The sequence below is a fragment of the Lagopus leucura genome, unplaced genomic scaffold (genome assembly GCF_019238085.1).
Source record: "Lagopus leucura isolate 7727_CA_CO unplaced genomic scaffold, USGS_WTPT01 Super-Scaffold_100050, whole genome shotgun sequence".
NCBI classification, from domain to species: Eukaryota; Metazoa; Chordata; class Aves; order Galliformes; family Phasianidae; genus Lagopus; species Lagopus leucura.
This window is the reverse complement of record NW_024962296.1, coordinates 1,691,585-1,708,608: the sequence shown is the minus strand read 5'-3', so window position 1 is coordinate 1,708,608 and position 17,024 is coordinate 1,691,585. Positions and strand designations below refer to the sequence as shown.

Here is a 17,024-nt window from a genome sequence, read left to right as displayed (position 1 = left end):
ATGGCATAATGGTTTTTGTATTGTTTTGTCTTTTTTTTTTTTTTAAACAGGTGAGTGCATAGATAAGATTGTTTTACTCTCCTTTCCCATAAACCCTTAGAATCATAGAATGGCCTGGGTTGAAAGCGACCTCAAAGATCACCTAGTTTCAACCCCCCTGCCATAGGCAGGATTGCCAACAACTAGACCAGGCTGCAAGAAACATGATTGCTTGCTGCTAAGTCACACTACTTGAGGGTTGGTTTTTTTTTTCTAATTGTTTTCCCACATACCTTCACAGTGGTATTGAATTGGGAAACTATTCTACAGGCTGCTAAAAAGCAGCTGACTTTCCATAACCAAAAACATCAAGCTGTCAACAAGAAATCTTGGCTGTTTTCTCTTTCCTCCAAACTCCAGCCTGTATTTCCTAATTTGATGTAGAGCACACAAACAAGATCTTCCTCTTCACCCTGTAGATAATTGAGCTCAGGATCCCAAACTATTTCAATAGCTACTGTGAACCTATGCTGTGCCAAATAATTGTTGTTCTTCCCCAGTTAGAATCACAGAAATCAACTTCTATGACAGAGTTTCTGTTTTACAAATAATTACCTTTCTGGAAAAAAAAAAAAAATTTTTTCAGATTCAATTTTTTCCTCTACAGAACTCAAGGGTTTTGAAATAACACAACATTTTACATGAACAAACTGGGAAATTCATATTATTCCACCCTCCTTTCACACAGAATCACAGAACTGTAGGGGCTGGACAGGATCATTGAGTCCAGTTCCCCTGCAAAGCAGGTCCCCTACAGCAGGCTGCACAGGTAGGCATCCAGGCAGGTCTCAAATATTTCCAGAGGAAGAGGATCCACAGCCTCCCTGGGCAGCCTCTTCCAGCGTTCTGTCGCCCTCGCTGTGAAGAAGTTCCTTCTCATATCAGTGTGGAACTTCCTGTGCTCCAGTTTATGGCCGTTTCCCCTGGTCCTGTCCTCACAGACTGCTGGAAAGAGGTCAGCCATGTCCCTTTGACTCCCACAAAGATGTTTACAAACATTAATCAGATTCCCTCTCAGGCTTCTTTGCTCAAGGCTGAACAGATCCAGTTCACTCAGCCTTTCCTCACAGGAGAGGTGCTCCAGGCTCTTTATCATCTCTGCAGCCCTCCGCTGGGCTCTCTCCAAGAGATCCCCATCCATTTTGTCCAGGGAGCCCAGGACAGGATACAGTGCTCCAGGTGAAGCCTGACCAGGGCAGAGGAGAGGAGGATCACCTCCCTTGCCCTGCTGGCCGCACTCCTTTCAATGCACCCCAGAATCCCACTGGCCTTCTTGGCCACAAGGGCACACTGCTGCTCATGGCCAACATGCTCTCCAGGACCCCCAGGTCCTTCTCAACAGAGCTCCTCTCCAGCAGATCATGCCCTAACCTGTGCTAATACTCATGATTACTCCTTCCCAGGTGCAAGACTCTACACTTGCTTTTGTCAAACCTCATCTGGTTTATTGCTGCCCAGCTCTCCAGTCTGTCCAGGTCCTGCTGAATGCAGCACAGCCTTCCAGTGTGTCAGCCATTCCTCCCAGCTCTCCAACCAGACTGCTGCTCACAACCCTCTGAGCTCAGCCAGTCACCAGTTCTCAACCCACCTCACCACCCACTCATCTCTCCCACACTTTCTTAGCTTCATTATCAAGATGTTGTGAGGGAAGTATCAAAAGCCTTGCTGAAGTCTAGATGACTCCTCAGCTCTCCCCCCTTTTACCCAGCTGGTGATGCCATCACAGAAGGCTGTGAGGTTGCTTGAGCACAGTTTTCCCTTGGTGAATCCATGCTGACAATTCCTGACAAACTTCTCTTTCAACTGCTTGGAGATGGCATCCATCACCTTCCCAGGGACAGAAGTGAGGCTGACTGGCCTGCAGTGTCCCAGATCCTCCTTCTTGCCCTTTTTGAAGGCCAGAGTATCACTGGCTATCCTCCAGCCTTCAGGCACTTCTCCTTTTTCCAAAACCTCTCAAAGACGATAGAAAGCAGTTCAGCAATCACCTCTGCCAGCACCATCAGCACAAATGGATGTTTCCCATTTGGGCCCATGGATTTGTGCAAATTGATCCCACTTAGATGCCTCCAAACAACCCCTTCTTCAACCAGAGGGAAGCTCTCCATGTCCCAGACCCTCTCTCTTCCTTCCAGTGTTCAGGAGTCCTAAGGGGGAATCTTTGAAGCAAAGACTGGTGAAATTTCACCAGGGCTGTTTCTGTGGATCCCCTTTGTATACCACCAAGAGTTTCAACAATCACCTTGAAAGACTGAGCTTTTTCAAGTATTTCTCAGTGGTAGGGCAGGAAACTACACGATCTACAGCAAGCAGGTTCTTCTCATTGCCTCTCACTTACTTGTTTCTCCAACCTCAGTAAGAACACAAGCTTTATGTTTACCAGAGGATTCTAGATAGCAAAAGAGATAGGAGCTGTGAGCAACTGGACACAAAGCTTCCTACTCAAGATCAACCAAATGAAGGCAGATAGTCATTTTCATACTTTGTGTCTCAAATTCATAGATGTGTCTGCCTCCCGCTGACATGTTCAGGTTGCTTCAAAAGCCAAAGGCCACAAGTGGTTCACTGGGTAGGGATACTGACAGAAGAGCATATGTTTCTGGGTGTTCACCCTTTGGCCTCTGGCATAAGCTCTTCGTAAATCCTTTGACAATGAGCTGATAAATAAGAAGTCACTCCACCAAGGGACAAGCTGAGCCAGCTGCCTGAAGAAGCTGCGAGGTCAATGGAAAATCTCAAACATATCTTGGAGACAAGAACGATGATCAAACAGCCACTCGTTTTCTGAGAATCAGCAGATTTTCAACTCAGAGTTCACATCATCTGTGAGGAAGACTGAAGTTTCATCCCTGTTAACAGTCTTTTTTTTTTTTCCTATACTCCAGTCAATGAGTGAGATACCACTGAAGCCACACACATTCCCTGTGAGTGGTGATCACTCCTATGCAACACCTGGATCTATAAAAGAGCTACACACACACTGAGTTAACGTCTGTATTTCACTCTGCAGTGCTGACAGTAACTACCTCCTGCCAAACAGCAAGGAGAACTGGCCACCAGTTTCATCCAGTTAGTGCTTAACAGTGGAAGAAGAGCAACAAAGCACTAATGTCAGCAATGCTAGAAAGAAAGACTGCAACTGCATCCATGCAGTTAAGAGACTGGAACACAGGCTACACCTTCCAACAGGAGCAAACTCCCCAGGAGCAGTTTTGAAAACCTTGATCATCACTCCCCAGCTGCACCACTTCATGCAGTCTGTTATATTTTGTGTGTCCAAGTTTTCATGAGATATAAAACCGCTTTTTCTTACTTATCTTTCTCCTACACCTCCAGCATTTCACCATATTGAAGAGGAAGAAACTTGACTGTTACTTTAAAGCAGAGACTTCAATTCAGAACAACAATGCAAAAGTTGCGGTAACTTCTTTAAAAAAGAAATTGCTGCAGTAGATGGCTATTGTAACCTTTGCAGCCCATTTCAAAGATTTGTATTTATTTATTTATAATGTTTTCAGTAAAGTATTCTGCCTTTAGCTAAGGGTTGATGTCTGCAGTTCAGGATGCAAATCTCAAGGTCAAGCCACGCACACTGACTCAAAACAAGAAGCAGGTTAATTCTACTCACCGCCTATTCCACAACCACAAGAGAGGAGACAACAGATTGCTGAGGGTCAAAAGAATCAGAAAATGAAAGGATTCCTACTCCACATATCTAAATATAGTTTGTTATAGAAGAGCTGTCAGACTAAAAGCATTGTACAGAATTAAGTAAGGAAGAAAATAACTGCTGGTGGTCAGAGCAGAGCTGCTTATTCCCGGTTACCTTCCCAATGGACATGTTTTGTCATGCTTCCACGATGCACAGAAGCAAGCGTCCATCACAAGAAGTATAATAAAAGAAACAGCCATTTGTACCTCCTGCACACATACAAAACTGTATAGATATTAAATTGCTATTCCAAATATATCTACATTTAACTTGGCAAATGGGTAGATATATTGAGTGGTAAACATCACTGATCAAAGGATGTCTCATAGGAGAGTGGCAGTCTTTCAACACCACATCCACTGGGAATGCAACATTTGCCATCCTAGAACCCTATCATCGAATGGCTTAGGTTGGAGGAGACCTTAAAGATCACCTCGTTCCACATCCCCTGCCGTGGCCAGGGCTGTCCACCACAAGATCAGGATCCCATTGGGGCCTTAAATGCCTCCAGGGATGAGGCAGCCACAACTTCACTGGGCAGCCTGTTTCAGGGCCTCACAACCCTCTGAGTGAAAAAATTCTTCCCAACATCTAACATAAATCTCCTCACGTTTTGCTTAAAGACACCCCCCCTTCTATCACTATTATACCGTGTAAAAAGTTGTTTCCTCTCCTGCTCCCTTAAAGTTCTAAAAGGCCGTAACGAAAGGCCCCAGTGCCTTCTCCAAGTTAAACAAGCCCAACTACTTCAACCTTTCTTTAAAGGAGAGGTGCACCAGGCCTCTGATCATCTTTGTGGCCCTCCTCTGGACTCATGTCCTTCCTGCACTGGGGACCCCAGGCCTCCATGCAGCACTGCAGATAGGGCTTTACGAGGGCAGAGCAGACATGGACAATCCGCTCCCTGCTGCCACCCCTCTGCTGATGCAGCCCAGAATGCACAGGACTTCTTTACAGGACTGCTCTCAATGAATTCTTCTCCCATTCTGTACTCATACTGGGAACTGCCACGACCCAAGTGCAACATCTGGGCCTTGTTAAACATCATTAGGTTCTCACATGCCCATCTTTTGAGCCTGTCCAGGTCATACTGGATTGTGTACCTTCCTTCCATTATGTCATTTGCGCCACTCAGCTTGGTGTCATCAACAAACCTGTCAAGGGTGCACTTGATCCCACTGCCTATGTCCTTGATAAAGATGTTGAAGAGCAGTGGACCCCAGACAGACCCTTGGGGAACACCACTCATGACTGGCCTCCACCATTATTTGGAACAGAATAAAACTTCATCACATCTGAATCCTGTCTCTTGCACAGTCCAGAATCGGTCTTGAAGAGAAAGCATTCTCACCCCACTGACATTAGGATGGTGGGTGGCAACCATCCCAAGGCAGAGTTGGAACAAGATGGTCTTGATTGCTGCTTCCAATCTAAGCCATTGGATGACTCCAGTGACGTGTGAAGTAGGATAGCACAAGAGTCCCTCCTAGCTGTTGGAAATGATGGATAGTTTGAGGTTACTACTACTACAGAAGAATATATGAAATATCTCTTTTCTGTAGCTAGTGGCACTAGATGTTTGACTGTGAGAGGCCAACACAGAAGAGCTCAGCAGCTGACCTTTTCTTTGGTCAGCCTGAAAGCAAATCATCTCAGTCTTTAACAGCAGGATCTGCAAGCCAGCGTGCAGAGATGCTTGGCAAAACAGCATTATATATGAAAATGTATACTCTAAGACATTTTGCAATCGTAATATAGTATATGCAATTGCCAGGTGGTAATCATGAATTGCCTCCAAATAGAATTAAAATGTGAGGGAAAGCAAGAGATTGTTACTACAGTCAGCTCCTATGGAAAAAGTGTTCTGTAACTTTAGCAGATTCATGACTTTCAAAGGGAACTACATCCACATCCATACAGACAAGAGAAACGGGAAACTGATTCACATAGAGCAATGTCTGTTTCAGAGCAGATATTCCCCACGGGGGTAACAGCTGCTGTCCTGGCTCAGGACAGTCAAGCAAACTGAAGATCAAATCTGAGCAGTTCTTAAGTATTTGAAAATAAAAGCACATTCCTGGATTCAGTCAGCACAGAACGGGAGACATGTTGCACATGCAGAAGCTCTAAATATACGTTAGCATTTCAATTTAGAGGTGACAGGGAGCTTAAGGTCCACCTTAGCCTGACAGTGTACATGAACAAAAATAAAACACATATAAAGAACCCACCTTTTCCCCTGTGATAAGTGCGAACAGTGCAAGCTGAAGGAACAAGAGTCAACAGAGGATCTCTGCAGTGCAGGAACACTTGGGAACGCTTTATTCTGCCAGCACATTTGGCTGGGAACTTGAGGAGCGTAACAACAAGCATGTGTGACCTCTCTGACTCCTGAAAATTTTGGAAACTGTTTATATTTTGATAGTTTAAATTCCACACACCCTACAGAAACAATCTTACTTACGACAACATACATAGATTACTCTGACATAATCGATCTAGTTAAAGTTTTCCTGTGGAGAGAAACCTAAGACATTCAATTTAAAGACGGTTTAAAGTCTTTTCAAAGTAACATTTTCCCAAATTAAACTTTAAAAAGCATTGCCCTGTACAAAGCTTGCTACACAACTTTGAAACCAAGTCACAAATCCTGAGGGAAGCTGCTTAGATTGTTTGTTGCTGAGATAAAAATGACCAAGTGATAAATCATGCTGCAGTGATTGCTTTCTATGTGTCAGGTGTTATCATAAAGGAAACTTGTATACCCCACACAAAACCTCACACCAAATGCATTTATTTGATATTACCATCTGTTACCTACTGTTATATCTTGGTGACACTGTAAGTGAGTTTCCTCATCCCTTTGTTGTAAAAGATGCAAGGCTTTGCCATGGAGAGGAGCAGTCCCAGATTTTACTCAGGCCCAGCTCTGCATCCCAAGACTTGGACAGTTCTCAGGCAGGGTAAGAGGAGATCTGCTTTGGATTCCCTGCTTCACCAAGCAATTTGAGTAACCTAATCTATGCCATACCCAGCTCTTTAAAAGGTACCTCGCATCCAGATTCCATATTACATAAGAAATGGGCAAGTCTGAATCGCTACAAACCTGCACCACCTTCTTGTACAAATACAAAATACGTAACAGGAGACACATAACCTTTCCCTCTGTTATAAGAGCATCCAATACCCTCGTTAAAATCCATCTAATACACTCGTTAAAAGCTGCAACACCAATCCTAAAGCATTAGTGACCTCTGACTCACAGATCATTACCAGCGCCCTGATTTTAAAATATTGCTGTAGCAATTGGATGGATCAGTACAAGGGGAAAGGCATTACAACCAAAGTGTGATGATGGGAGAACCAGCACAAGAAAGAGGTGCTATGGAGGAGGGGAAGAAGATTGCTCACCTGTATCAGAAGATTCCAGGTTTGAGGGGGAAAGCTTCCCCAAAGAACAATCTCCAACCAGAACTCCTTCTCCATCAGCAGTCAGCCCTTCAATGCGGTCTAAGAGAGGTGCAGCCAGGCTCCACCCCTTCCTATCACACAGCTGAATTGCCTTCACCCGTGCTCCCAGTGCTGACCAGGTCCTTCCCTCGGGTGCTCAGTCAGTGGTTCGGGCAAAGACTCAACAGTTCCCATACAATTGCCAAGGAAAAACAACAACAACAAAAAAAAGGTGGAGCTGAAATGTCATCGTAGCAGATGTAATTTTGTACCTGAGGATTCCTCCCCACAAACCACTTCGTACTAAAGTATTCATTCTAAATCTTCAGCAACTGCTTCCATCTTTCAGACACATTTACAGCTATCGCTGAGATCAGTAGGTTCCAGAGTACATGAGATACTGCTCAAGTAGTTGCTTGAGTAGAGAGAAAAAAAAATTCAGATGTCTTTTTTAAAAAATGATCACAGAAAAACACCCAAACCAACCAAACACTAACCCTGAAATCTTCAGGGCAATTCAGTCTGACACCATTGAATGGTATCTCAAACTCTTTGAAAGACTCTCCAGAACAGCTCAGGCAGCTTGTCTTCAGGAGGGATCTTTTTGCTAAATAATTTTCCATACGTGCAATGGCTTACTTGAAAAAGAAGCACCTTCTCAGCAGAGGGTGCAGAGTTTGTAAGACATTTCACGTGGGGAAGCTTCACAGAACTATTTCACAGCAGAGCTTCCTCAAAAGGCCATCACTCAAGAGGACAGCACTTAAGTGGCTGCATGCTATCTGAAAAGAAACCCACGTTCTTGATTTACGTCAGGAGGTGAGAGGAGATATTTTGCAAATGGTGTAGCTCTGTATACACAATAGTGTGTTGATTTAGAGGTGCTAGGAAGCTTAGGGTCCACCTTGACCTGGTTGTACACATGCATGTTAATAAATAAAAAAATATTAAAAACTCACTTCTTCTCCTGTGACAACTGTGCTGACAGGGCAGTCTGCAGGAACATGCCTTGACAGAGGATCCCTACAGTGCTGGAACAGCTGGAAACGCTTTCCTAACACCAGGTCAGCTCCAATGTAGCTGCCACATTAGAAGCCCAAATTTAGATAAGCTAGGGATATTTTAACATCTTACCGATAATACAGCTGGATTGTGTTACTTTACATTTTACTTAGGCAGAGTGGTACATATAAATACAGACAAGATTTTACACCTTCAAAGCAAGACCCCACTTAAAGTTCAAGAGAAAAGTGAGCCAAATTTAGTAGCAGGAACATATTCTGGGTTTGCAGCTATTAAGAGCCACGCAACACCTGCTAGCTGTGTAAGTGAATTACGTTTCACAAGAATATTTTCTACAGTTTTGATTCACATTGTTTTCATGTCCCCAGCTTCCTACTTCCAGCTTAATCCAGTCCCAGATCTCCAACAACACTGCAGCATTCTTCTGCAGCTTTGTGTGGGGAAAACAATTCTTCCAATTTTCTGCAGCACTAAGATCTTTCAGTCTTGAACTGTCTCTGCAGAACTCAGACAGGCATCAGAGGAGCACGGTGTGAATAATTACTTTGATGAGAAGCCGTGTCCTGTGAGTTGCATGCAGTACAACCAATAAAGCTCCTCTGGGGCAGTGGCATGCAAACACAACAGGGGCTGCTGAGTCACCCAAACCCCCCAACTCAAGGACAAACGAGATAGCAGAGTGTCTCAGAGACAGCACGGCGAGCCCATCTTATCTGTCAGCGACAAATGGGGATCTCCCAAAGGACACAGACATATCCCAGCTATCCCCAGAACGCTGCTGATAGCTTGCTCCATGAGGTGCACAGTGCATGCAGAAAGATCTTGTATAAAGCTCAAAGGGTAGCAAAGAGCTACCAGTCTCTACACTTACAGTGTCTCATGGAAAAGTAGGAAAAATAGGTTTTATTTGCCATCAGCTCAACACAAGCTCAGCAGGGAAAGAGGGGAGCAGGAGGGATTTAGTGCAGAACAGTGCAGACTTAAGTACACATCACAAGTGAAATCAGATTTCCTGCAGTGCAAGTCCCATGCAGACCATTTCTGCACAAATCGCATGGCTGCTCTTGATATGGCAGTGGCTCAGGTGAGTTTGGAAGCTACCGTGTGCCAAGGGCCACAGTGCCAGTGCTGCCCCTATCCATGGCAATGACAGCTCAAACAGCCCATGCAGGAAAACATCCCTGGACTGAGTTTATTCAGCAAGAGCTGAGGGGAGCTCAAGAAGCTACAGCAATTCCTTCTTAGTTGGCACATACTATTCTTGCTTAGAAGTGTGCATCCACTGAACAGGTGGGATGTGTCGCTCTAGATGTGTTCCTAGGTGCGTGCTTCCCTGCAGGCTGTATACCTTACAATCTGATCTGCTGTGTCCCAGCAGAGCTCCAAGACAGAGGAAACAGAGGCATTCTGGCCAACAGACACTGTCTGGTAAGGTACCTAAGGGTTTATCCGAAAAGAGGTAGCAGGAGGACTGGGAGGAAAGTGGGCAGGGGCTGTCAGGGAACATCAGCCCGTAAGAGGAAAAAAAAGAGTTGTAGAGGGGTGGTAGAGGGGAAGACTGGTCCCCTCTGAAAAATTGCCTCTGAGTATTTACCTGTCCCTCAGGAGGAAATGTGCCGCTGCTAACAAGAACAGTGAGAGGGGTGACCAGGCACAGGGCCTCTCACAAGGAAACTCATTTATCTGATCCAAGTGCTTTCCTTCCCTAATTGCGACTTCTTTTCTCAGGAAACGTTTCCTCCTGTCTGTTATTGATTGCTACTGTAATTCCTCTGTAACTGTATTGGTCATGATCTTTGCTTCCAATAAACAGGTAACCATGAATTCCCCATGTTTCTCATGGATCCTGTAGGATGCTGTAAAAGACTTTTTCTTTTGGTCCCGGGAGGTTGAAAACACCACAGTGCAGGGCACATTACTAATCCCATCAGAAGACATTAGAATTATTATCAGTTTTAAACACAAACGGGAAACAAAGCCCCGGATTCCCAAGCATCCTTCCCTTAGGCTGGAGAGAAGTGCTTGTCTCCTCACCTTGAAATATTAAGAACTACATCACATCTCATGGCTGGAATGATAACAAACGTTGCAACAAATGAGTTGCTGGAAACCTACTTGCCACACTGGAGATCTGAAGGAAAGCACAGCTTCAGTGCACTGTGCCACCTTCCCCAGGGGGTACCTCAAAGCTACTTGCAAAGGGTGATTTGCTTCTACTGACCAGGCATCCCCAAAGTCACACGCTCTTGCTTTTTGTGGTGCATGTTGAGGAAGTGCTTCAGACTGAGATGAGACTCAGAAGAACCACTCCTCAGAGATCTCTAAAGGGAGAAGCAGGATATTGCTTCGTGCCAGGGAATAATCTTCTTCCTAGGAGATGAGAACCAATGAACAGTCTAGATGATCATGGTGACAAGACAGTTCCTAGCCAAAAAGACAAGCTGCAGGTCCAAGTCCCGTGCCAATAAACAGGGTCAGACATGGCCCAGCTATCAGCAGGCAGCTCAGAGATCAAATTAGCAAGTCAATCCATGGGAGCTGGGCACAGGGCTGTGCAGAGTGAAGGCAGTACCATCAGACCATCAGAATAGCTCAGGGAGCTACTTCTTCCCAACATGCTGCCATGCCTTGAGGCAGAGCAGAGCAGCTGCAGCACTGTGCTCCTCCCAAAGCATCCGTGCAGCAGCATGGAGGCAAAGGCAAACAGATTCAGAAAGTGATTATACCTTCAGGTAACAGAGGTGCGAAGCTGAGCAAGCACTTGTTTATCCACTTTCATCACTAAGCATGGGGCTTTCTTTAGAGACAAAACAAACTAAACCCAACAGCACAACAGTGGCAGTTATTCCTAACAGCGAGGGGAGATAAATAACCTGCACCAATGGATACCGTGAAAGCAGAATGCATAGGATAGGAGTGACAGTAGCATTAGAAAGGTTGGAAACAGGCCAAGACAACACCCACATATACCCCTCACTTTCCGGGGGAAGTTCAGCATTCCTGGAGCATCATGGAATGCTCCCATGATAGTTTCCAGCCCCCAGCCAAGAACACACTGCGCAGTAACTGGAGTTGTCCAGTAATCAAAACCAGAAAATGCTTTCAGTTCTGCTGCTGATTTTATCCCTGCAATGGTACTCTTTGACTCTGTGTCAGAACATACAAGCTTACATTCAGAAAGATTTAATTAAAAGCATGCAGTGGCCAAAGATCCTGCTGCCTGGGGGGAGGAGGGGGAGAGGGGAAGAGAAGGAAAAATATATCAAATGGCTTATAAAGAAAGATGCATGTGCACTTCCTAGCAGAGGATACAGATTTCTAAACCGTACCATTTGGGGAGCTCCCCCTAACCGATGCTTCCTCGAAGGCAAAAAGATAAACAAACCTTGGGGCCAGTGTAAGGGCTGTGCTCTGCAGCTGCAGCAGCCTCTCAGAAGGTCCCGTTTGTATTGCCTTGGCTTGTTCTTCGAGCTCTCTGAGTCCCCACGTAGAAAGAACTGGCTGCAGAGGCATACTTCAGCCATCGCAAAGAGAGACAGGCTCTGCCAGGCACGATATTTTCTGGAGCTAATCTTTTAGAAGTTGGAAATAAAGAAAGAAGCCCCAGAGTTTTGCTTTCAGCAAAACAGTTATGGAAATATTCATTTCCCCGACATCTCCAAACATAAGGAGTTATCAGACCTGCCAATACCAATACCTGGGAAGAAGTGAGCCTAGCTTTACATTCTGAAAAAAAAACAACAGTCAGCACTGCTCTTTTGGATTGGTTTTGCTCAAGAGAAAGCTAACCATGGAGACACACCAACACTTCCCAGTTTAGAGGTTCCTACACGGGCTCAGAGCAGTACCTGTGTCCTCCTGTCCAGCCCTTCCAACCACATGCCAGTTTGTAGCCAGGTGGTCAGGGAAGGAAATTATCACTGAGACTGCAGAACACGTAGAAATAACCTAGGCATCATTTCTACAGAGACACACTGCCCTCGGGACACTCTAGAAAGCTTTAGTTGTGCTGACACTTCTATTTGGGCACTAGAAACAAAACTCTCTCCAGGTTTAACAGTCCCAGAGTTCTGAGATGAGCCAGCCAGCTCCACAGCAGCTGCCCAGTACAGTCTCCAGCAGAGACTGAGTTGGCACCTAGGTGAGAGCAAGAGCTGGCCAAGAATATATTGCACTTCCCTCCTCAGTCAGCTCACAGCTATTTTTAGCTGAAGATTTTTTTTTCAGCTTTAGATGAACTTAGCCCAAACTTCACCAGCTGGGGGGGAAAGCACCCTATTCTCTGAATTAGCTCCACTTCTCTACGCTGAATTTTACTTGTACTTTCTCAAGTGTTTTGCAGCAAGTTGAGAAAGTCAGAGAAAAATGCCTCTTTTACAACTACTTTTCCTCCCCTTGAAATCAAAGGGAACTCTCACAAAGCAAAACCAACGCTCTTCTAAAAGCACAGATTTCTCCCCCTCAGAAGAGAAAAACAAAGATCATGACTCAGATATGGGGTTGTAACTTCCTCCTCCTATTACTCAAAACCTTTGACCTCTAACATTTCTCCATAGGGTGCCATAGGTCTAGCTGATTTCATCACGTTGTACTGACACCAGAGACTCACTGCAATTTTCACTGCTCAGAGGAGACCTCTACAACTTCCTGAAGGGAGGTTGTGATGAGGAGGGGGTTGGCCTCTTCTCCCAGGCAACAAACAGGACCTGAGGAAATGGCCACAAGTTGTACCAGAGGAGGTTTGGGTTGGACATGAGGAGAAACTTTTTCTCTCAGTGGTCAGGCACTGCAATGGCTGCCCAGGGAGGTGGTGGAATTGCTGTCCCTGGCAGTGTTCAAGAGGCGTCTGGATGAGGAGCTGCAAGATCTGGTTTAGTGCTTGTGGTAGCAGTGGTGATGGGAGGACAGCTGTACTAGATGAACTTGCAGGTTGTTTCCAACCTTGTGATTCTATGATTCTTGGTTGATCTCTGTCTATGATCATTTGCTCCCACCTGACAAAGAAGATCCAAACAGCCTCTTTCAAGAGTAGCCAGTTTATTCCCTAGCTCCTACACTCTTAAACTGGTCTTGAGACACGAGATCAGCTAGCCCCACAAAGAGAACTATTCCTCAGAGTCAGTGAGAAAGCCCTCAAGATACAAGCTATTGCAGCTGGAAGGAAAAAGAAAAAAAAGAAGAAGCAAACAAACAAACAAACAAACAAAAAAACCAGCAGGTGTGAATGGTAGATGCTTATGTTAGTACTGCTACCAGAAGAAACTCTTAGCAAGCCATGACCTCAGCACAAAGCCTCTTCAAACACCAACCTCTGTGTTTGGTGTAAGCTACCATTTCACGTTGTACAGACATACAGAAGCCTTTAACAAATACAGCTCCTGACTGCTTTTTGGTTTCATTAAGACGTGCTTACTTGCCCATGGTAATATATTGGGAAAACAGGTTGAGGAGAGGGGAAGAAGGATTGTCTAAAGACAGTGATATCTATCCTAAAGAATGCCAAGCAGCTTGAAAACGACAGGGTTTAGACTTCCAGATTTCAAGAGACCAGCCAGGGCTGTTAATGATCACTTACACTGCATAGAAATGTTCTTGAATTTCCTCTAATGTCCCAAAACCAACTGTTTTGGCTGAGACAGAAAGATACGGTTTCTTCATAGGTTTAAGTGACAGAAAAAAAAGCACTGTATTCCTTGGTAATTGGCGCCAACTGTTAAACATCACCATTAAAAAATAAGCTTAAATTTATCTAACTGTATGCTCACCTATGCTAAGCTTTCATCTGTTTTTCATCCATGCTCAGGCATTACTTCATGCAATGAAATTTATCCCTGCATTTGCAGGCTGACATAGCAAATGATACTCAACAGCTTAGGCCAGGAAGAAAAGGATGCTGCATTCTGCTGCAAGGCTGTGCTGCCATCTGTGACCCTGAGCTTGCTTCTAACTGCTCTGTGTTTCAGAAATAAAAATAAATTCAGCCTTACCTGAGGATCTGAACAGAAACTTGAACAGACTTCCCCAGCAGAATGGTGTAATCCAGTGACACTGACATTCTGGAGTCTGGTGTGGGGCACAACAGTCAGCCAGAACCAAGCTGCAGAATGAGAATTGTGAGAACATAAATTAGAGCCATGTGCATAGAGAGGAGAAAAGGAGATCCCAGGTCTCTCTGTGAACTGTAGTCCCCCACTCTATCACATCAAGTTAGCTGTGCCATTCACAATCACAGAGGATCACAGCAGCAGCATTGTGCACAAGCTGTCAGTCCACACATAACAACTCCATGGAGGAAGTGGCACCAACTGGCATTATTTTAACACTGGGCTGTAAACTGTGTCAGAAGTGTTTTCTGCATGGGTCAGTCATTCCTCCCATGAGGGCATGAGCATACAGGGTAGAGGTGGGCACACAGAAGGTCCCTGCAGCTCCGTACCAGTACTCAAAAGCAGCAGATCCTCAACAGACCCTTGGACACTGGCAGAGAACTGCTCTTGTGTTAGTAAAACAGCCACCAGGCTTTGCTTTCCCGGCCACATTTCCTGGCTGGAGCCAGGATAAAGCCAGTCCTGAACTTAAAACTGAGCTCACCACCTAGGAAAATTCCTGCTTTCTGCTGAGCCTGAGACATGCACTTACACATCTCCCAGATCCAGCTGTAAAAGCAGTCAAACCTGCTCTAGTTTGGACTTACAATTATCAGGCACAGGAAAAAGACAGGAATATGACTTCAAATACCCAGTACTGATTTGGCTCAAGTGTTCCCCTTTTCATGCCTCCAGACTTTTTCTCCCCTCTCCCCTATCAGCAGCCCTCTCTGCAAGGCAATCATCAAGTAACATTCAACATCTTGTCTAAATGTTAGTCACCCCATGTTTTCTAGCCTACCAGGATGGAAAACCTGTCTGACTGCCCAAGCTTCTGCAGGAAACATGATGAGGTGCTAAGAAAATAATTCTGCTTACAAACTTCTGGTAGCTGGATGGAGCTTTTGGCTGGCTGCCAGCTCTCCCTACACGTTGTCTCACCAACTCTCCTTTTGCTTCCTGTTCCCTAGGAAGTCTCTGCAAAGAAACCAGGATTAAATATATATGACAGAGTCAGGCCAAGGCACACAGCCTGAATTCCCAGACAAAGTACAAGACAAATCACGGATGAACAAACATCATGTGGGCTCACATTTAGCATGAGCCCTCTGTGATTGGAACAGCTGCAACTTCCAACCCAGCAGATTCTGTTAAAACACGGCCTGCAGTGCAACAGATCCCAGAGAGGCAGGAGGCATGAGGCATTTAGAAAGAGACTGCAGGGATTTTACATCATCTTGAGTGCCACCAGGACCACTACCTACAAACGGCGCTTGAGGCACCAGTGTAAAATGAATGAGTGCTCTGAGTCCCAGAGCTGCGCAGGTGGAGCTGCAGGACTTCAGTATCTTGATTAGGAAAGGAGGAAATAAAACAGGAAAGCAGTCTGAACTGTCCTCCCCCTCGATGCTTAAGACAGGCACCCAGTGGCCCCTAACACCAGCCACAGCACCTGAGGAGCGAGTGAAGCTGTCAGCGTAGCTCCAAGTATATGACCTGCTAGAGGTGAGCTGACAGTAGTAGAGTGAAGGAATATGGCCCAGACATGGCTGGTGTTGTATTCTTAGCCTGCCCAATGTAGTTCTCTATGGCTCTGATGCAAGACTCTAATGTTTTCCATAAGATTAACGAATGTAAAGGCTGCTTTCAACTGTGAAGGTTTTGAAGTATTACCATCAGTAAAACACTTGATTGTGAAAATGTTGGGCATTTAAGTTGATCTCGGTCTTTGTAGATTCTGCACCTGCTCAGGAGGAGCCTTAGAGTTAAGCTGCTGCGCAGCCACAGCACGACACACACAGTGCTGGGAAATCCCACCGAGCCTGGCTGCACTGTCAACCCAGCAGAAAGCTGAAATCTCACAGGAGAGGCAATTCTAGTGATGTTTCCAGGGCAGTTTTGGAGAGCTGAGACATTTCTGTACCAAGGCCAAGGCAGACCTGTCTAGTGCCTCCAAAAATGTGGCTAAGTGGAAAGTTTCCTCCAAAACGATGTGTGTGAGACTTCTTCTGAACTTTCATTTTCTGACAAAAGCAACACCGCGTTTTCTTTTTTCTCCAGAATTTCTTTTGGTAGTGGACAAAGAAGTGCCTCTCTCCATCATTCATGCACATTTCCATGCTGCTCAGCAGACAAAGCTTGCAAAAGATGAAAAGGAAGAAAGCTTCTGCCACCAGATTCATGATTTTTAATGAAGTATTTTTAACAATTTTCCTGAGCAGGGAACTCCAAAGCAATCGACTCCACCTCACATAGCTGACACTTCTTCAAGAAACAACCATCAGCACCATGAGAACATTCACTGTCATACAGTGGGGAGTGGTGAGGTGCAGACAGCAGCTGAATGAGCTCTATTCAAATGCTTTGCTGAACTGGTGTTTAAGTGAGGAAATGCCCAAGGAAGCCTGGAGCCAGAGTGTTTCCTATGAGACAGTGAATCAAGATCTTCCTCTTCCCTGTGACTCAGTGTCACAGGAGGCAAACTGTAGATGACTTCTGGCTGGCTGAAGCCATAGGCATGGTATTAGGAGCAGGCTGGCTGCTCTGAATGCATGCATGAAGCTGGAACAGAGGCAGGACAGGAGAGCTGCTGGGTAGGCTCTGTGTCATCACAGCTGCATCTGTTTCAAAGGCCAGCTACCATCGGTCATGCTGTGAAGATGTCAAATGGGGTATAGCAGGCACATGTGGCCTCTGCTTTGTGCTTCATGTGT

The 17,024-nt window shown here is 45.3% G+C and overlaps 1 long non-coding RNA gene across 1 annotated transcript in view; it reads right to left on the bottom strand.

Moving 5' to 3' along the window:
• Positions 1–14,315, bottom strand: part of LOC122187714 — a 98,872-nt gene extending 84,557 nt beyond the window's left edge. Inside the window, exon 1 of the long non-coding RNA XR_006181391.1 lies at positions 14,212–14,315. This is a non-coding gene — a long non-coding RNA (uncharacterized LOC122187714). The remainder of the gene's footprint in view (positions 1–14,211) is intronic.
• Positions 14,316–17,024: the final 2,709 nt, after the last annotated feature.